Consider the following 17,715-nt stretch of genomic DNA (forward strand, 5'->3'; position numbering starts at 1 on the left):
GCCAGCTGCTGCAGGAAAAGGATGAGGGACGCCACACGTTCTGAGGATTTCTCTCAATTTGCTTCAGGCTTCCAAGTTTGTGGCCTTAGATTCTGTATTCTTATGTCCAGAGACAGTGTAGAAAGCATTGTGTCCTGATGCAACTGTTTGCAATCTCATTGTTATCGTGAGAAACGTTTCCCCAGTCACCCGCTGAATTATTCAGTGCATAACAACCTGTTTTCTGAGTTTTTTTTTCCTGTAAGCCAAACCCACAGAGAAATTGCACAGCACACTTACCATAATAAACACACGCCACACATAAGATGGAAGCACATAATACAAAGTTGAGCATTTGAATAAAAAAACCAACATGACCCAAATAAATGGTTTTGGGGAATTGATTGCACATTAATATTAACTAGCACTCCAAGGCCCACAAATGAAAATATCATTATGTGCTGTAAAAGGGATTAAAAACAACTGAAGCTCATAATACAGTAAACATTACTGCAGGATTACTGCTAGATGAATGCCGGTGACCTTTCCAAATGCGTGCCGTGTGTGTGTGTGTGTGTGTGTGTGTGGGTGTGTGTCCTCCATCCATCTAGAAATCATTGCACTGCATGAAAGGTCAAAGGGCCAGAGGGCCCAGTGAAACTTCAGAGACACATTTGTCAAAGTCATGATGTGACGTGTCATCTATAAACCGCAGCTGGTATCAGGGGTCCTAATTTTTTCACATTATTCTTTGTGTATGCTATGGATGAAATATGGCCCCTTATTGTGTTGTTGGCGCTCTTATTTTTCTGACAACACGGTCAAAGTTTTATACATATGGAGGGGATAGGCTTGAAATTTCTCACACGGCTCAAAGCGGTCACGCTCACTCAAACTTTCCGGTGTTTAATCAAATCACCACAAAATTTGCGACACACCTTTAAAGGACTCAGCACGTGTGTAAAATTTGAGCAAGATTGGCTGAAAAACATGGCCTCCATCAAGCAAAACGTTGGGCGGGACATAGCAACTAATTGTCCATAAGTCATTGACGATTCGTCTAGTGATTATAAAACTTACATCTGTATTACATGTATGCTAGTGTTAGATATTATTATTAAACCTTTACATTCGGTCTATTAGCTCAGTCTAATAGTTTCTCACAGAAGGATTTTGTGACATACACAAACACTCACACAGCACAACTAGAGTTGCACAACACTCACAGACAACCCATGGAAAAATACTGCAAGGAGAAGATAGTAAGCAGACATTCTATCAGCAGAGTTACAACCAGTTCAAGCCAGTCTCTCTCACACTTAGCTTCTTTCCAGGCACACAAGCTTAAGTTTCACTTACTAGAGGGGCACGGCAACTGCTGTATAGACTCTGTGCACTTTCATTCTGGGCTCTTGATCGATCTTCCTCATGGGTGATAGAGTCCACGCTGTAACCAAATATATTGCTCTTATTTTTTAATGCAAATTGAAAAAACCTTCAAATTGTGTGATGACTACATTGGCTACTTCTCCGACAGCAACGCAGTCCCCCCAAAAAACAGGAAAAAAGGCTAAAAAGAAGCAATAGACATTAATTCTTCTAAAGAATTTTGACCACAACCCATAAGGGATGACAGAAATGTCAACATAGGATGGAGAGATTATGTCTCTCAACTGGCCTTGTAATGCCTCAGGATCCACTGGGAGGAGCTGGACAAAGCAGCTTGGGAGAAAGAAGTCTGGGCTTCCTTGCATAGGCTCCTGTCCCTGCGACCCGATCTTGGATAAGCAGAAGATGGATGGATGGATGGAGGGTGTCCTAATTTTTGTTATTATTAATACAATGTGTAAAGTATAGTGTAGTTGAGTAATCTAAACATGCTGAAGGGGAATGACTTGTGACAATGATGGCAAAAAGAAGAAATCCATTCATTTTTTGGGAAAAAATGTAGCTCGAGGAGTTAAAGTTGGTCATCCTCCTAGTTGTTCCATATCATTTTCTCCAACAGAAAACAATAAAAACTGAAGTAGTGCTCATAAAACCTCCATCCATCAATCCATCCATCTTCTACCGATATATCCGAGATCGGGTCGCGGGGGCAGCAGCCTAAGCAGGGAGGCCCAGATTTTCCTCTCCCTGGCCACTTCGTCCAGCTCCTCCCGGCGGATCCCGAGGCGTTCCCAGGCCAGTTGGGAAACATAGTCTCTCCAACGTGTCTTGGGTTTTCCCCGAGGCCTTCTACCGGTCGTACGTGCCCTGAACACCTCCCCATGGAGGCATCCGGGAGGCATCCTGACCAGATGCCCAAGCCACTTCATCTGGCTCCTCTCGATGCAGAGGAGTAGCGGTTCTACTCCGAGTCTCTCCCGGATGACAGTGCTTCTCACCTTATCTCTAAGGGAGAGCCCAGCCACCTTACGGAGAAAACTAATTTCGGCCGCTTGTACCCGCAATCTTGTCCTTTCGGTCACTACCCAAAGCTCATGCCCAAAGGTGAGGGTAGGAACGTAGATTGACCGGTAAACTGAGAGCTCTGCCTTTCAGCTTAGCTCTCTCTTCACCACAACAGAGTGATGTAGAGTCCGCATCACTGCAGACGATCTCGCGTTCCATCCTTCCCTCACTCGTGAACAAGACCCAAGGTACCTACACTCCTCCACTTGAGGCAGGATCTCATCCCCAACCCGCAGATGGCATTCCACTCTTTTCCGGGCGAGAACCATGGAGTGGGAGGTGCTTGGAGGTGCTGATTCTCGTCCCGGCCGCTCACATTCGGCTGCGAACCGATCCAGTGAAAGTTGAAGTTCACGGCTCGATGAAGCCAGCATGGCCACATCATCTGCAAAAAGCTGAGACTCAATCCTGCAGCCACCAAACCGGAACCCCTCAACGCCCTGGATGCGCTTAGAAATTCTGTCCATAAAAATAATGAACAGAATTGGTGACAAAGGCGGAGTCCAACCCTCACTGGAAACAGGTCCGACTTATTGCCGGAAATGCGAATCAAACTCTGACTCCGGTCATACAGGGAATGAACAGCCTGAATTAGCTGGTCCGATACACCATACTCCTGGAGTACTTCCCACAGAATTCCTCTAGGAACACGCTCGAATGCCTTCTCCAAGTCCACAAAACACATGTAGACTGGTTGGGCAACCTCCCATGCACCCTCAAGGACCCTGCTGAGAGTGTAGAGCTGGTCCACAGTTCCACGACCAGGACGAAAACCACACTGCTCCTCCTGAATCCCAGATTCAACTATCATAAAACCTCTACGTTACGTAATGTTTTAATGTAACATTTCAACTCTCATGCAAGTGTAAAAAGAAGTTCATCTCAAGTAACAAACCAGATCTATGCTATGGGCTTTATTATTCTCTTATTAAGATTCTTAAGAAAATTATCCAACTTTCTGTAGTCAAAAGCAGGTGGTGTTGCTGAGGCAGAGAAGCAAGCTGAAAGGAACAAAGGTCAACATAAGAAAGCACGAAGCACACAACATAAGGAAGCAGAGGAAAATCTGAGGGACTTGGAGGACCAACTATGAAATCTACATCAAGTTAAACGGACGACCGGAGAAAGTGTCCATGTTAATTTAATTAACGGGAGAAAGTGTCCATGTCCAGTTACTTGATGTCAAAGACATCAAGTAACTGGACAAATACTGAAGATGAAGGACACAAAAGATCCCCTGAAGTCATCAAAGATCAACAATGACAACTCTACAATAATAACATAGATTATGCCATATTCAACAATGTTAAGCAATCAATTTCATTTATTCAACTTGACCAATAAGTTTTTAACTCATTCAATCCCAGCCATTTTTCAAAATTCAACCCCTTCAGTAGCGGCCATTTTAGACAATTTCGACTGATCTTTCAAGGCACACAGAATCTTATGTTCTGTGGTTATATAAATGGAACCTCCCAAAAGAAAGATTAGACTCTTGTTTTTCATCAGAAAAAAAGTTTGTTTCTACCTTTTTCCGTTCTTTAGCAATCAGCAGTAGAAGATAAGTAAGTTTCAGTTCCCGACTAGGAAAGGGAGAAAAACAGCATAACTTTTATTTTGACACAATTTTTTTTTGTTTAGTGACAGCTGAAATATGTAAACAACTATACCAACATAAAAAACACAAAAAAGGGGTTGTTTTACATCAAACTGTGTATTTTTCTGAGAGTAGGCTTCAACGATCAGTGATTAGTGGGAAGAGCAATGCCAAATACATCATCTTCTGTCAAATCATTCAGAATGACCTGTGTTCTTGCTTTAATTTCATTAATATTGCTCCTGAACGTCCTGAAGAAGCTCAAACTAATCTGAATCAGCCTGCTTTGTTATACAGTCTGACTCAAGCTTTTTCTGAGGAAAGTAATCCCCAGCCGCCACACCTCACCCCAATATCTCTTGGGTTCTTCATTTGCATAATATAAGGCATGGAAAATGAATTTAAGGTACAGTGCCGAGCTCTGTTATCTCGCACCACTGCAGAGCATGGTGGCTTCTTATGTAATTCCAATAGATCTGTGTGCAAACTTCACTTACAGTGGTGTGAAAGTGTTCCTGATTTCTTTTTTTTTTTGCATGTTTGGCACACTGAAATATTTCAGGTCATCAATCAAATGTAAATATTAGTCAATGACAACACAACAGAACACATGCAGTTTTTAAATTAAACTTTTTATTATTAAGGGAGAAAACAAATCCAAAGCTACATGGCCCTGTGTGAAAAAGTGAATGCCCCTAAACCTAATAACTGGTTGGGCCACCCTTAGCAGCAACACCTGCATTCAAGTGTTTGCGATGACTTGCAATGGAATTTTGGACCACTCGTCTTTGCAGAATTGTTGTCATTCAGCCACACTAGAGGGTTTTCCAGCATGAAGCGCCCTTTTAAGGTCATGTCACAGCATCTCAATAGGATTCAGGTCAGGACTTTGACTAGGCCACTACAAAGTCTTCATTTTGTTTTTCTTCAGCCATTCAGAGGTGGACTTGCTGGTGTGTTTAGGATCATTGTCCTGCTGCAGAACCCAAGTTGGTTTCAGCTTGAGGTCACCAACAGACGGCTGGACATTCTCCTTCAGCAGAATTCGTGCTTCTATTTATCACAGCAGGTCTTCCAGGTCCTGAAGCAACAAAACAGCCCGAACTATCACACTACCACCACCAATTTTACTGTTGGTATTATGTTATTTTTCTGAAATGCGGCGTTACTTTTAGATGTGTGGGACACACACCTTACAAAACTTTCAACTAGTGTCTCGTCAAACCACTGAGTATTTTCCCAAAGGTCTTGGGGATCATCAAGATGTTTTCAGGCAAAATTCATGTTCTTTTTGTTCAGCAGTGGTTTTGGTCTTGGAACTCTCCCATGCAGGCCGTTTTTGCTCAGTGTTTTTCTTATGGTGGAGTCATGAACACTGACCTTAACTGAGGCAAGTGAGGCCTGTAGTTCTTTGGATGTTGTTGTGGGGTCTTTTGTGATCTCTTGAATGAGTCGTCGCTGCACTCTGGAGGTCATTTTGGTTGGCCGGCCACTCCTGGAAAGGTTCACCACTGTTCGATGATTTTGCCATTTGTGGATAATGGCGATCACTGTGGTTCGCTGGAGTCCCAAAGCTTTAGAAATGGCTTTATAACCTTTTCCACACTGATAGATCTCAATTAATTTCAGTCCAGTTATGTTTTAACGGGGGGGGGGCAATCACTTTTTCCACACATGGCCATGTAGGGTTGGATTTTTTTCTCCCTTGATAATAAAAAGTTTTAATTTAAAAACTGCATTTTGTATTCAGTTGTGTTGTCATTGACTAATATTTAAATTTGTTTGATGATCTGAAACATTTAAGTGGGACTAACACACACCACCTGTATTTTGGCCATGTTTGCAGTGCACTCATAAAAGGTACAACAGTTTCTTCATCTGATAATCTCAGATTTGGATTTATGTTATTCTTTCTAAATAAGTGTATTTCCAACATCTTCTTTGATGGTGAGAAGCATAGCAGAGCCAATAGGTCATCATTTCTGTGTGCTATGGCAACACATACAGTTGACTCTATCCTCACTTGGGTTCGATTCAGTCTAATAGCTCAGAGCATTTTCAGTCTAATAGATTCTCATAGAAGGCCTTATTGACACACACACACGCACTCACACACACACTCACATAGCACAATCAGTATTGCGCAACACTTACATATGACTGATGGAAAAATAGTGGGAGAAGAGGCAGACACACAAAAGATGCATTGTTCTCACTCACTCACACAATCATAACTTTTACTTTGACACAAACTTAACTTTCACTCTCTGGGGAGGGGGGCGGCAACTGCTCGTAGACCCTGTGTACCTTCATTCTGGGCTCTTCATCAAGCGCCGTAACCAAGTATATTGCTCTTATTTTTTCATACAGTTTTGAAAACCTTTTTAAATTGTGTGATCTTTGACTCCGATAGCAATGCGGCCCCAAGAACCGGGAAGAAAAGCTGAAGAAAAGAAATAGCTTTTACAAAATTCATCACTTCCTCATCTCTCAAGCAAACCCAGCCATCATCATCATCATTTACAGCAGGATCTTGAACACCACAGCTGCCTCAACTGCGAATATTACTGCTATTATTACATAGATAGATATAAATATTATCTATTAGCAGTGTGTTTTTACCAAGGAGTCTCCCGCGGATAGTACCACGTATGCCGCTATTTCCACGTTATTTTTACATTCCCGCTACCACCCTCACCATTAGCGGTGTTTTGACAACCCACCACATCTCCTCCTGCCACCCCGAACATCAGTTTAGCAAAGCATAGACTCGAGCATGCTGTGTGTGGACTGTCATGGCGAGCGGACTCGCTGCCGCACGCACAAGGGGCTTCTATATCTATAAACTTAGAAACTTTGAACAGAACACACCAGCAAGCGTTGCTCAGGTTGAAGTTACACCATCTTGTGGTATAAAGTATTAACTACATGAGGCACAAGGGCTGTCAAACAGGAAGCAATACGCAAGGCTAAGAGACTACACTTTCGTATGTCAAGATGTATCTTGGGGTGTACCTCAGGGGTCAATTTTAGGACCAAAACTGTTACAATGTGTGCAGTGGACCACAGAATGCAGAGGCAGAAGGAGCAACTTAACAGTTCTTTTAATGTCTCCAAAGACACGTTCAATCAGTGGGGAGTAACAAAGAGGTATAACTAAAGGCGCTGGCGGCAGGAGCTGCTGCACACCAGGGTAGGTACGAACAAAGTAAAAAGTCCTCTGTCTTGGGAGGCAGGGACAGCTGGACTCTACCCAGATGAGGGGAAGACGCGGCTTCAGACGTGAAGGAGAATACAGGAGAACGACGAGATAGCTGGTACGTAGCAACCGTAATGTTGGCATGGGTCGGCTTTAGGTGCAAAAGGAGAAGAACCAGCGTCTCCCAGCTGCCTCCACTCAGCCTAAGTAGTGGGCGGCCTGATTAGGAGCAGGTGTGTCCAGCTGTCCCGGCTCCAGCCGAGCGCCCAACTGTAGGAGGAGAGAGAAGGACAGCGAGCACCGCAAAGCACAAAAGCAGGATATCGTCCCAAAAACTGTTTAACCTATACATAAACAACATCTGCAAAGTAAAAAAAACACCGAAAGTACTATTTGGAAATGACAGTACATCATTCTGTTTCGGGGCGCACATTAACAGAAAAGAAACATTAACAGAAATGACAAATTACAAAGGAAGTGAATACATAAAAAGTGGTTTAAAAGGAACAAGGACAAAAACTAAAACCATGTTTGGCAACAGGAGAAAAGACATATAGACGGCGCAGACATTGACAGGGTGAAGGAAAACACATTTTTAGGGGTCATAATAGATGACAAAATGAGCTGGAAGTCTCACATAAACCATGGAAAACAGCAATATCAACACCTAAAATCACTCCATGCACACTATTGTTCCCTGGTGTTACCATATCTGAGTTAGTATGCAGAGATATGAGAGATATGAGAAATCAACTACAGAAGTGCACTTCATTCGCAAACTTTGCTGGAAAAAAAAGGACAGTAAGCATCATCCACAATGCCGGTTATTGATGACACACAAACCCTCTATTCATTGAGTCACAACCGTTGAAATTCACTCATCTTGTACAATTCCACACTGCTACAATTAGGCACAAAGCAAACAAAAACAACCTTCTAGCCATCAATATACTGTACAACAACGGAGGAATACAACAATGCGGGAAAAACGGAACTGAAAACATTTGTAGACGCAAACAAACCAAAAATCCTTCAGCATATCTGTGTGGTGAATGAAAGTATGGAATGGATTGAACAAAGAACTCAAACAATGTACGAATACGAGCCCTTTCAAGAAACACAAGCGGTTGACGTGTACCAAGTACAAGGAAGAATACAAGAAGAAGAAGACTTAGGCTGATATAACCATCTACGCAACCATCTGATCATGTAACCGTCTACTCATCACATTCATCACGTCATCAAACAAATCTATTCGTTTTTTCACTGGCCCACACAATATAAGTGTCAAGTTCTTCAGGACTTTCACCAGCCTTAACTCGAGAGGCCGAGAAGGTCACAGAGGACGCCACTATCTGTGTCTGTATCTGTTCACCCATCTAAATTATCCGTACCTGTACTCGGAGTGGGCGGGGCATAAACCAGCAGTGGACGTGGTTTAACCGGAAATTAAATCGGTACATTATTTTAAGCCTGAAATTGACATGGATTGATCAGAAGTTGCTATATTTATTGTTTATTATTCAGCTATATGTGTACTGTGTATGTGTGTAAGCCATCTGTAAGACTTTATTGTTTAATTATTTTTTAATGATCTGTGTCAAGTTGGTGATTCATGCAGACATCCATTGACGGCAAAGAGGGAAATAATCCGCAAGCCTTGTTCACTGTAGCTTTCTCAAAAGCAGCGTGTTCAGTACTACGAGCGAAATTTTCCAACTTTACATCACATGCTAAATTATAAGCAGGCAGACGAAAAAAACCCCGGCAGTGACTGACGCACGAGCTGTCTTGTGAAATGCACCGCATACATTACGAAACAAGTTTAAGATTGCAACGTGCATACTGCAACGTACTGAGAGGGGTGTAATATTTGACCACGATTATGTATCAAATGTAGTATGATAGCCATACAGGCCGAGCGCTTGATGCAGCTGTGCAGGTGTACTTAATGTTGTGGCCATGTTGTGGTCTGTGTGAAACTCAACAACATGTTTATATTGTAAGTAGCACGCCTGCTTTATGGTGACTTCATGGAATAAGACAAAAATACATTTCAAGGAAAAAAGCGGTCATGCTACCCCGATTGAGTTGCATAACCCAAATGGCACACACTCTATGCTGGTAAAATAAGTGAAAAAGGTAAAAAAAGGAATTCTAAAAAATTTTATTGGGAATTTGGGAAAAAATAAAACAGATTTCATCGGGCCCTAAGAGAAAAAAAGTCATATGTTCTAAATCACACCACAAATTGACCTATCACCATGTCAAATGATTAGTTCTACTTTAAAAGTATTTTGCACGCCCATTTTTCCCCAAAGTTATCTTCTAGGTTTGTTACAAAAGCCAAACAGTATTGTTGGTCATGCTGTTTCATAAAAAAGTACATTCAGCAATAATTTGGTTGCATTATTTTTAATGCTTTGGAGAGCTATTTTCATAACCATATTCAATTCCCTGCGATTGACTGGCGACCAATCCAGGGTGTCAGCTGGGATAGGCTCCAGCATACCCGCGATCCAAGTGAGGATAAGCGGTATAGAAGATGGATGGATGGGCATTCAATTCCACAAATTCATCTTTGTAACAAACTCTTATTATTAAAAAAAATCATTAAAAAAAAAGGATCTGCACCGGTTCACATCGGCAAGACTATGAAAATAATTGGATGGTATCGTAAGCCAAAAAATGTGGATCGGGACATCCCTTGTTCATCACACCATTAATACGCTTTGAAACCTACATCACAAAGTTGAGATGCCCTTTTTTCTTGAAACATATACACTGTTACTTCTTTATATCTTTAGAAAATATCAAAGTAACCCTTGCATCCTTTTCATTTTTCAGTCTGTGGCCCTCGCTGGAAAACTTTTAGACACCACTGAACCAGAAGGCATTCTACTGTCTACTCTTACACCCTTATTTTATTATTTGATTTACTATTCTATTTATTTCTCATGATTTATTTACTTACTATTTATTTTCTATTTTATCCACAACATAAAATATACTTTATATATATGTATATTTTTAAAATAAATTACATAAAAATAGAAATACAAAAATATGTTCATTCATGTTCTCATTAGGGCCACAGGAGTATGCTGGAGCCTATCCCAGCTGACTTTGGGTGAGACGTGGGGTACATCCTGGACTGGTCACCAGCCAATCACAGGGCACATATAGACAAGCAACCATTCACACTCACATTCATACCTATGGACAATTTAGAGACGCAGATTCCCCTAACATGCATGTTTTTGGAATGGGACCTGGAGAAACGCATGGGGAGAACATGCAAACCCCACACAGAGAGGCCCAACGGAGATTCGAACACAAATTTTCCACATCTAACCACTAGGCCACCTTGCGGCCCAATTTAAAATACATCATTATTATTGATATTAGCTCATGTTTTATTGAAGATATATTTTATGTTATTAATTGTGAATTGTTAAATATATACTGTATACTGTATACCTTTTAAAAAAACAATTAATGTGTATTTTTATGTTATTAATATTAGTTGATTCTGTGGAATTGTGCAAGTGTAAACGTGATGTACTGCTATGTAATTTGTTTTGCACGTTCACGACAAACGATACCATTAGCATTCCATTCCCATTGATTTCTGTGTATATTTCATTTGGAAATATTGCCATCCCACAAAAAGTTCCCAGAAAGTTTCTTGAAACGTTCCAGCCCTTCATAGAAATAAGTGTCAGGGTTGGATTGAAAAAAACAAAACACATACATAAATAAACGTGACGGTACACCAGTGTGCAGAGCAAATCAATATGGCACAAAAAAGCAGGGTTCATACCTAGCAAGGATGGACAAGGCTGGTCAGCATACTACATTGTGAACACTAAGATACTCACGAGCACCCGCGGGCCCCTTCTCCTCCTCTTCGCCACGCCGTCTCCCCTTCCCTCTTCGCCTCGCCGTCTCCTCAGTTCTGTCACAACTTGCCCGGCTCAAGCCCGCCTTAATTGGTGCCGCCTGGAGAGCGGAGACGTGCTCGCTCGACGGTGGTCAAACGTCGCGAAAGCCCAGCCAAAAGGCGACATCAAAAATCCCGAGGGAGAGGGAGTTTGTCGTGCTGGGGGGAGAAAGGACAGAGCGCAGCGGGTAAGAATGGGCCTCCTCTTCCTGACACAATGAGGAGCATTGAAGAACGGGAATGAAGCCACTGGGTCATTCTCGGTGGCTTGGAATTTGTGTCAGGAGGAATAATGGAGCAAACGGGGCTGGGGGGGGGGGGGGAGGGGCATCTTTGCAGTTTCATAGTCAATTTATTTCCAATGTGCTGAGCAAAATTTACCGGTAACTACAAATAGTTCCACTTGCACAGTGCATCGGAGGAAGTGGAGCTTCTTTAGTCCCGCCCCTTCTCCATGCCTCATCACTTCCTGTGTTTAACATGCCGACACGACGTACAGTCGTCCCTCGCTGCATCACGGTTTGAACATCGCTCTCTCACCGATTGCTGTTTCGTGGTTGGCAATTATTAGTTCAAAAATATTGAAAGACAAGTTGGCCACGAGACATCAGTGATGTTCCATTGATGAGACGTTAGATTAGATTAGATTAGATTAGCTTCTCCCTGCATGTTGTCATGGCATGTCCGACATGAACTAACATTCAAATACAAGGCAGAAGAAGCATTGTAATTGTGAATCTTGTGTTATTTGCATCTTACATGGCTTATTTCCGCATATTCTGTCTACTATATTGGCTAATGTGAGTGTAAAGCTGTCCAGGAAAGGAAGTACGCTGTCCAGAAAAAAACAACAAGGACCGTGTGAGTCCGTGTTATCTTATTTATGTCTCATTTTCTCTGATCTTATCTTGGGTAATAGAAATGTAAAGGTGACCACGGCAGTGTTATTTCACATCTTGAGGGCTCCAATGATGTTAAAAACTGTTTTTTTTAGAAGATCCTGAACAGGTTTTCTATGCCATAAGTACAAAAATATAAAATGTATTAACATTGAATCCTGCTTTGTGGAAATTCACTTATTGTGGTTGGGTCAGGAACCAATTAACTGCGATAAAGGAGGGATTACTGTATATAGGGGTTATTTTCCCACCACAAAGCTCAGTCACCATAAGCCAGTAATCATTTAGAAGGAAGTATACAGTAAATATGTGATAATAAAGGTGAAATGTACAACGTACACAAACAACTGTTAATAAGCCCACAATTTTTAGATCTATTCCATAGTTGTCTGCCATGACTAGTGATTTTAAACTCGATTCCTCTAACTGACTCGCGTTCCTATGAGTCACTCGCTAAAGTGAATCGGGTATTCGATTCACTCGAGTCCCCTGTCAGAGAGCGTATGCGTCCTCAAGTCGTATTTCTCCTCTCTTGTTGAAAGAAGTGTTGTGATTTGCAAGTCGTAATGCAACCGAATGCACAAATTACAGCTTCTGAGCTATTAATACTTACCTTGCTTATATGCTGTACATGCCCTCTGGGGAGTGTCATTTTTAAAAATAACAGCTGCATGTTCTACACACATCCCCCCCCACCTCACACCCTAATCGCCGCCGCTCTCTATTATTAACAAGGCTTCCTGTGTCGGCCGCGTCTGCCACAGCGCACCTTGTGTTCGCCACCAGGCAGCGGCTGCGGTTGCCGAGGGAAATGGGCTAAAGCCATACGAAGGAAAAAGAATCCTAATAAATTAAAAAAAGATAGCCTGAGAGTGCAAGCAGGCGTAGGTTTGCCCTCATCGAATCAATAACAATAACCATAGTAACCATGTGGGATGCCCTTTGTGTGTGCGCCTTATGATCCACCTGTGATCGAGATTTCAAAACACTCCTGTGGTGTAAATTGCATCAGCAAAAACGACATGCAGGAAACTGCGATATATAGCATATGAGTAATATTTTATTTTATTATTACAGAGTCAGAGACATATAATTATACCTACTGTATACAGTATGTAGCGTCATATTGTATTATTCACATGGAGAAGATTGACAAACATTTTTACTAAATCTTTCTTGATCTTATGAGGATTATCCGCACAAAGAAAAGCCCCTGCTGCCATCGGCCCGTACAGGTGATAAAGTTTCAAAACCTAATTGAAGATACCATACCACATTCATTTGCTGATGAATTTGCATGTCCCTCACCTTTGGGTGTAAAGTGCAGGTTTGGATTGCACTATTTAAAGTAAATAATTCATCGTGGCAAGCTATACCACCCTCTGTTCATCCCGATTTTGTATTGCAGTTTTAACTCATTTTTTGTGCATCCATCCATTTTCTATGCCGCTTATCCTCATTAGGGTCGGATAATTTATTCTTTTTTTTCGAGGAAAAGGCTTCTTGAGACGTCATCTGTACTTCTGTGTAGAAGGTGTCGGACGTTTCGCTCCTCATCCGAAGAGCTTCGTCAGCAAACTAATAAGTGCTGGTAGCTTAGGCCTTAAATACAGTAAGAGTGGGCGGAATTGGTGTGCCAACACCCTCCTCCTATTGGTTCGTTACACTAAGCCTGGGCGGAGCAGTGGTATAATCCTATCCTGTTATTCACACCTACGATAAAAGGGAAGTGTCGCTCCCTGAATTGGGTAGGAACGACTCTGATACTGGCTTGTTAGCATCTATTGTTCTGGCTCGGCCCTGCCTTCACCTCATTTGCAAGACTAAGAGCTGTGGGTTTTGGTCTCAGTAACCTGCTGAACACAGGGTCCAAATTGAACCTCAAACCACCATTCCGATTCAACGATGGGTTCTGTTGTTTGACAAAAATAGCTTCCTTTACTCCTCTTTCAAACCATCTGTTTTCTTTGGCCAAAATCTTTACCTCGCTGTCCTGAAAAGAGTGATTGGTAGCTTTCAGGTGTAGATGTACTGCTGATTGAGGACCACTAGCATTGTCCCTTCAGGACAGCGAGGTAAAGATTTTGGCCAAAGAAAACAGATGGTTTGAAAGAGGAGTAAAGGAAGCTATTTTTGTCAAACAACAGAACCCATCGTTGAATCGGAATGGTGGTTTGAGGTTCAATTTGGACCCTGTGTTCAGCAGGTTACTGAGACCAAAACCCACAGCTCTTAGTCTTGCAAATGAGGTGAAGGCAGGGCCGAGCCAGAACAATAGATGCTAACAAGCCAGTATCAGAGTCGTTCCTACCCAATTCAGGGAGCGACACTTCCCTTTTATCGTAGGTGTGAATAACAGGATAGGATTATACCACTGCTCCGCCCAGGCTTAGTGTAACGAACCAATAGGAGGAGGGTGTTGGCACACCAATTCCGCCCACTCTTACTGTATTTAAGGCCTAAGCTACCAGCACTTATTAGTTTGCTGACGAAGCTCTTCGGATGAGGAGCGAAACGTCCGACACCTTCTACACAGAAGTACAGATGACGTCTCAAGAAGCATTTTCCTCGATGGACAACTCCTGTACGACTGAGAGCCTACACAGACGTATTCTTTTTTTTGTTAGTTTTTTTTTTACCTGTCCAGCCATTAGGGCAGATGGTATTGTTGATCTAAATGTCCTTACGTGCTCAACAGATTTGCTTTGCCAGGGAAAAGTGTGATATACACTTCCCCTGTTATACAGAATTTATTTGACTTTGATGTTTTGGTGTTATGCAAATTTGGAGCGGCCGGACCGGAGCAGGAGGGGATAGAGAAGAAGTATGTACTGTACTGTATGTACTGTGAGTGTGCATATGTACGCGTGTACAGGTTTCTCTGTATGTGTGCATGTCTTCATGCATAAAAATGTGCGCCAATGTGTGACTGTGTAATTGTCACTGAGAATGCATGAAAGGAGAGGGACTGCCTCCCACCACCCAGCAAGCTCCGCCCCACACAGCCAGGCCAAGCCCCCAACACCAGAAAGCCACCGGGCCCACAGGGGTGGGCAGAACCGAGACCAGTCCCCCAAGAGTCCAGGGAAGACCAGCAAAGGGGCCGCAGAGAAGCAACACCAACCAGAAACAGGGTGCCGGCAGTCCGGAAGACAGCCAGCCCCCGAGACCGGCCAGAGATCACACCCCACAAGTGCAGATGGGCACCCGGACCACACACCAGCAGGCCCAGAGACGACTCTGCAGCAGGAAAGGAGTCCCCCACGCCACCCCCCACCCTCAGGGAGAGGAGCCCTCAGGGGCCACTCCATGCTCGACCCCAGGGGCCACCCCATGCCCGACCCCCGACACAAGAGCACCCCGCCCAGGAATGAAGCTTTGCTTTGACACTGGTACCACATTTACTTACTCATGACGCAGTGTCAGGAGCAACTGGGGCTTCAGGTTCTTTCCCAAGGATACTTCCACATATTCACAGGAGGACTCAGGATTGAACCAGCAACCTTCAGGTTGGGAGACGACCATGCCGCTCCATTATATCTTTACCGTAACAGTCATGAGTTTCACGCCAACAGCTGAGTGGTGCAACCGCCATTTTAAAGCGCTTTAACTTAACCAGAGCTTAAAGCTACTGGATGCAGACCAAGCCATTTATTTAGGGTGGGGTGCTTACTTGTTTCAGGTTTGGCATGTAATTGAGAGTTAGCATCTATTAGAGTGGAGGCAACTACCATTTCATTTGACTACATATTATTGTGGTTGTAGTTTGACACACAGCATCATACTGACAGCTCTCTGGTAAAGGTTCTCAGTATGAAGCTCCGCATATACACAACCACAATAATAGTAATAAACATACAGTGAACAAACACCACTCTGACAATCCATCAATACCGACCATTATTATCTCAGACACAGCTCTTGTATTGTAAAGCACTGATTTGCTCGTCAGACCATCAACAAGTTCAGAGCATGGAGCGACTAAAAGGAGGCTTCAGATCTCAAGCTGTGCCCAAGCTCAGTGCGAGGTTAAAAGCTTGCAGATAAACCTCGGCACTTGACCAAAATGTGTCTTCTGTGCAAAGTGTCGCTATGGTTACCACAATGAATGGAAATGAGCCGCCGATAGGATGTGGTGTGATGTCATCGGAGCTAAAGGTCGCCGCTTGTTTGCCCAGATATAAGGCTTTGAAATGAGGGCGCCTCGTGAAAAGTCATGACTGTTTTATGCATGCATTCATATTTGATTCATTTTTAAGAGCACTGCATCTGCCAACAGCACTTTACGGTGAAGATGTTAATCGGCTCCTTTATCGCTTTAATCTCGTTATTCAGTGTACAGTCATATTTAAACGATGGAGCGAGGAACACAAACCATGTACTTAAATGAGTCAGTACAGGCATGTGGTGTTTATAAACTACACCATGGAAGCAGAACGCTGAGTTAATGAATACCACAGTGTCTGATATCATTTATTTTAGAATGCATGCATATATTATGATTCAGTGAATACCGCATAGTCTGATATCATTTATCTCAGAATGTATACAGTTATTATTCAAGGAATACCAGTGTCTGATATTGTTTATCCTGAATTCATTCATTTGTTACTATTTCAGGAATACCACAGAATCTGATATCATTTATCCCTGAATGCATTCATTGATTATGGTTTAAGCAATACTACAGTGTCTAATATAACTGATCCTGAATTCAGTCATTTATTATTTAATGGAGTAGCACGCTGTCTGATATAATTTATCTTGAATTCATTCATTATTATTCAACGTATACTGCAGTGTCTGATCAAATTTACCCAGAATTTTCTGTATTTTTTTGCTTACTCATTTACAAGGGTAATGGTAATGGTTTAGTTTATTTTGAACTTGCACGCAACGTTACATTGAAGCACACCACGTGTTTACAGTTCCACCATTCAACTAATCTTTATCAGCATGACTAATGTCCTCCCCGATTAGCTCGTTTTTCGGTTAACATCCAAAGTTTTTGCAAAAATTTTTGCTTTGGCTTGGCTTTTGGCGTCCACAACACCATCCTGCTTGTTTACGCCACCATCTTGGATCATGTACCCAAGACAAAATCTCGCAATACTTGCACGTGATCGCGCAATGCATTGTGGGCCGCGGGCAGAGTTTGTTTATATCAGAGTTGTAGAGAGATTCACGGCGTAACAAACACATGGACCGCATAAAAGAGAAAGGCGATGGACCGTACCGAGCCAAGGGTCAAGGTCACAGTAAACTTTATTTCCCTGAGAGGCAATTTGTTCTACAGTCAGCAGTGCCCCACGAACAACAAACGGCGCCAGGACAAACAGACGCGGTCAGAAGAGTGAAATACATGCGAGTCACTTAATAATTTATCGTGTCCAACCTCGTCGGTTGATCATTCAAATTCAAACAAAGGTTTGAACTTTGAGAGTGTTTAAACAAGAAAAAAGAAAAGTATATAAAGTGTATGGTGAGTGGTTTTACATATATAACAATTGTAAAAAAATTAAGCTGGCTCCTGTGCAGATTTCACTTATTGTGGGCTATTTTGGGAACCTATCCCCTGCGATAAACGAGGGAACACTTTACAGTATTAATAACAAAAACAATAAATACAGCATCAACATCACAA

General features: G+C 42.5%; 1 protein-coding gene across 7 annotated transcripts in view; it reads right to left on the minus strand.

The window, feature by feature from the left end:
- The window catches only part of b3gat1a (beta-1,3-glucuronyltransferase 1 (glucuronosyltransferase P) a), a 126,297-nt gene that overhangs the window by 57,781 nt on the left and 50,801 nt on the right, over positions 1 to 17,715 (minus strand). For 4 of the 7 annotated variants that reach the window (XM_054793341.1, XM_054793336.1, XM_054793337.1 and 1 more), the window contains one exon: positions 11,111 to 11,331. The exons of 2 other annotated variants lie outside the window; for them this stretch is intronic. The gene's annotated coding sequence lies outside the window, so the exon portion shown is untranslated. Of the gene's footprint in view, positions 1 to 1,338; positions 1,644 to 11,110; positions 11,332 to 17,715 lie in introns of those variants that run through there. One more of the 7 variants, XM_054793340.1, reaches the window with a different exon arrangement.

The sequence above is a fragment of the Dunckerocampus dactyliophorus genome, chromosome 12 (assembly GCF_027744805.1).
Source record: "Dunckerocampus dactyliophorus isolate RoL2022-P2 chromosome 12, RoL_Ddac_1.1, whole genome shotgun sequence".
Taxonomy (NCBI): Eukaryota; Metazoa; Chordata; class Actinopteri; order Syngnathiformes; family Syngnathidae; genus Dunckerocampus; species Dunckerocampus dactyliophorus.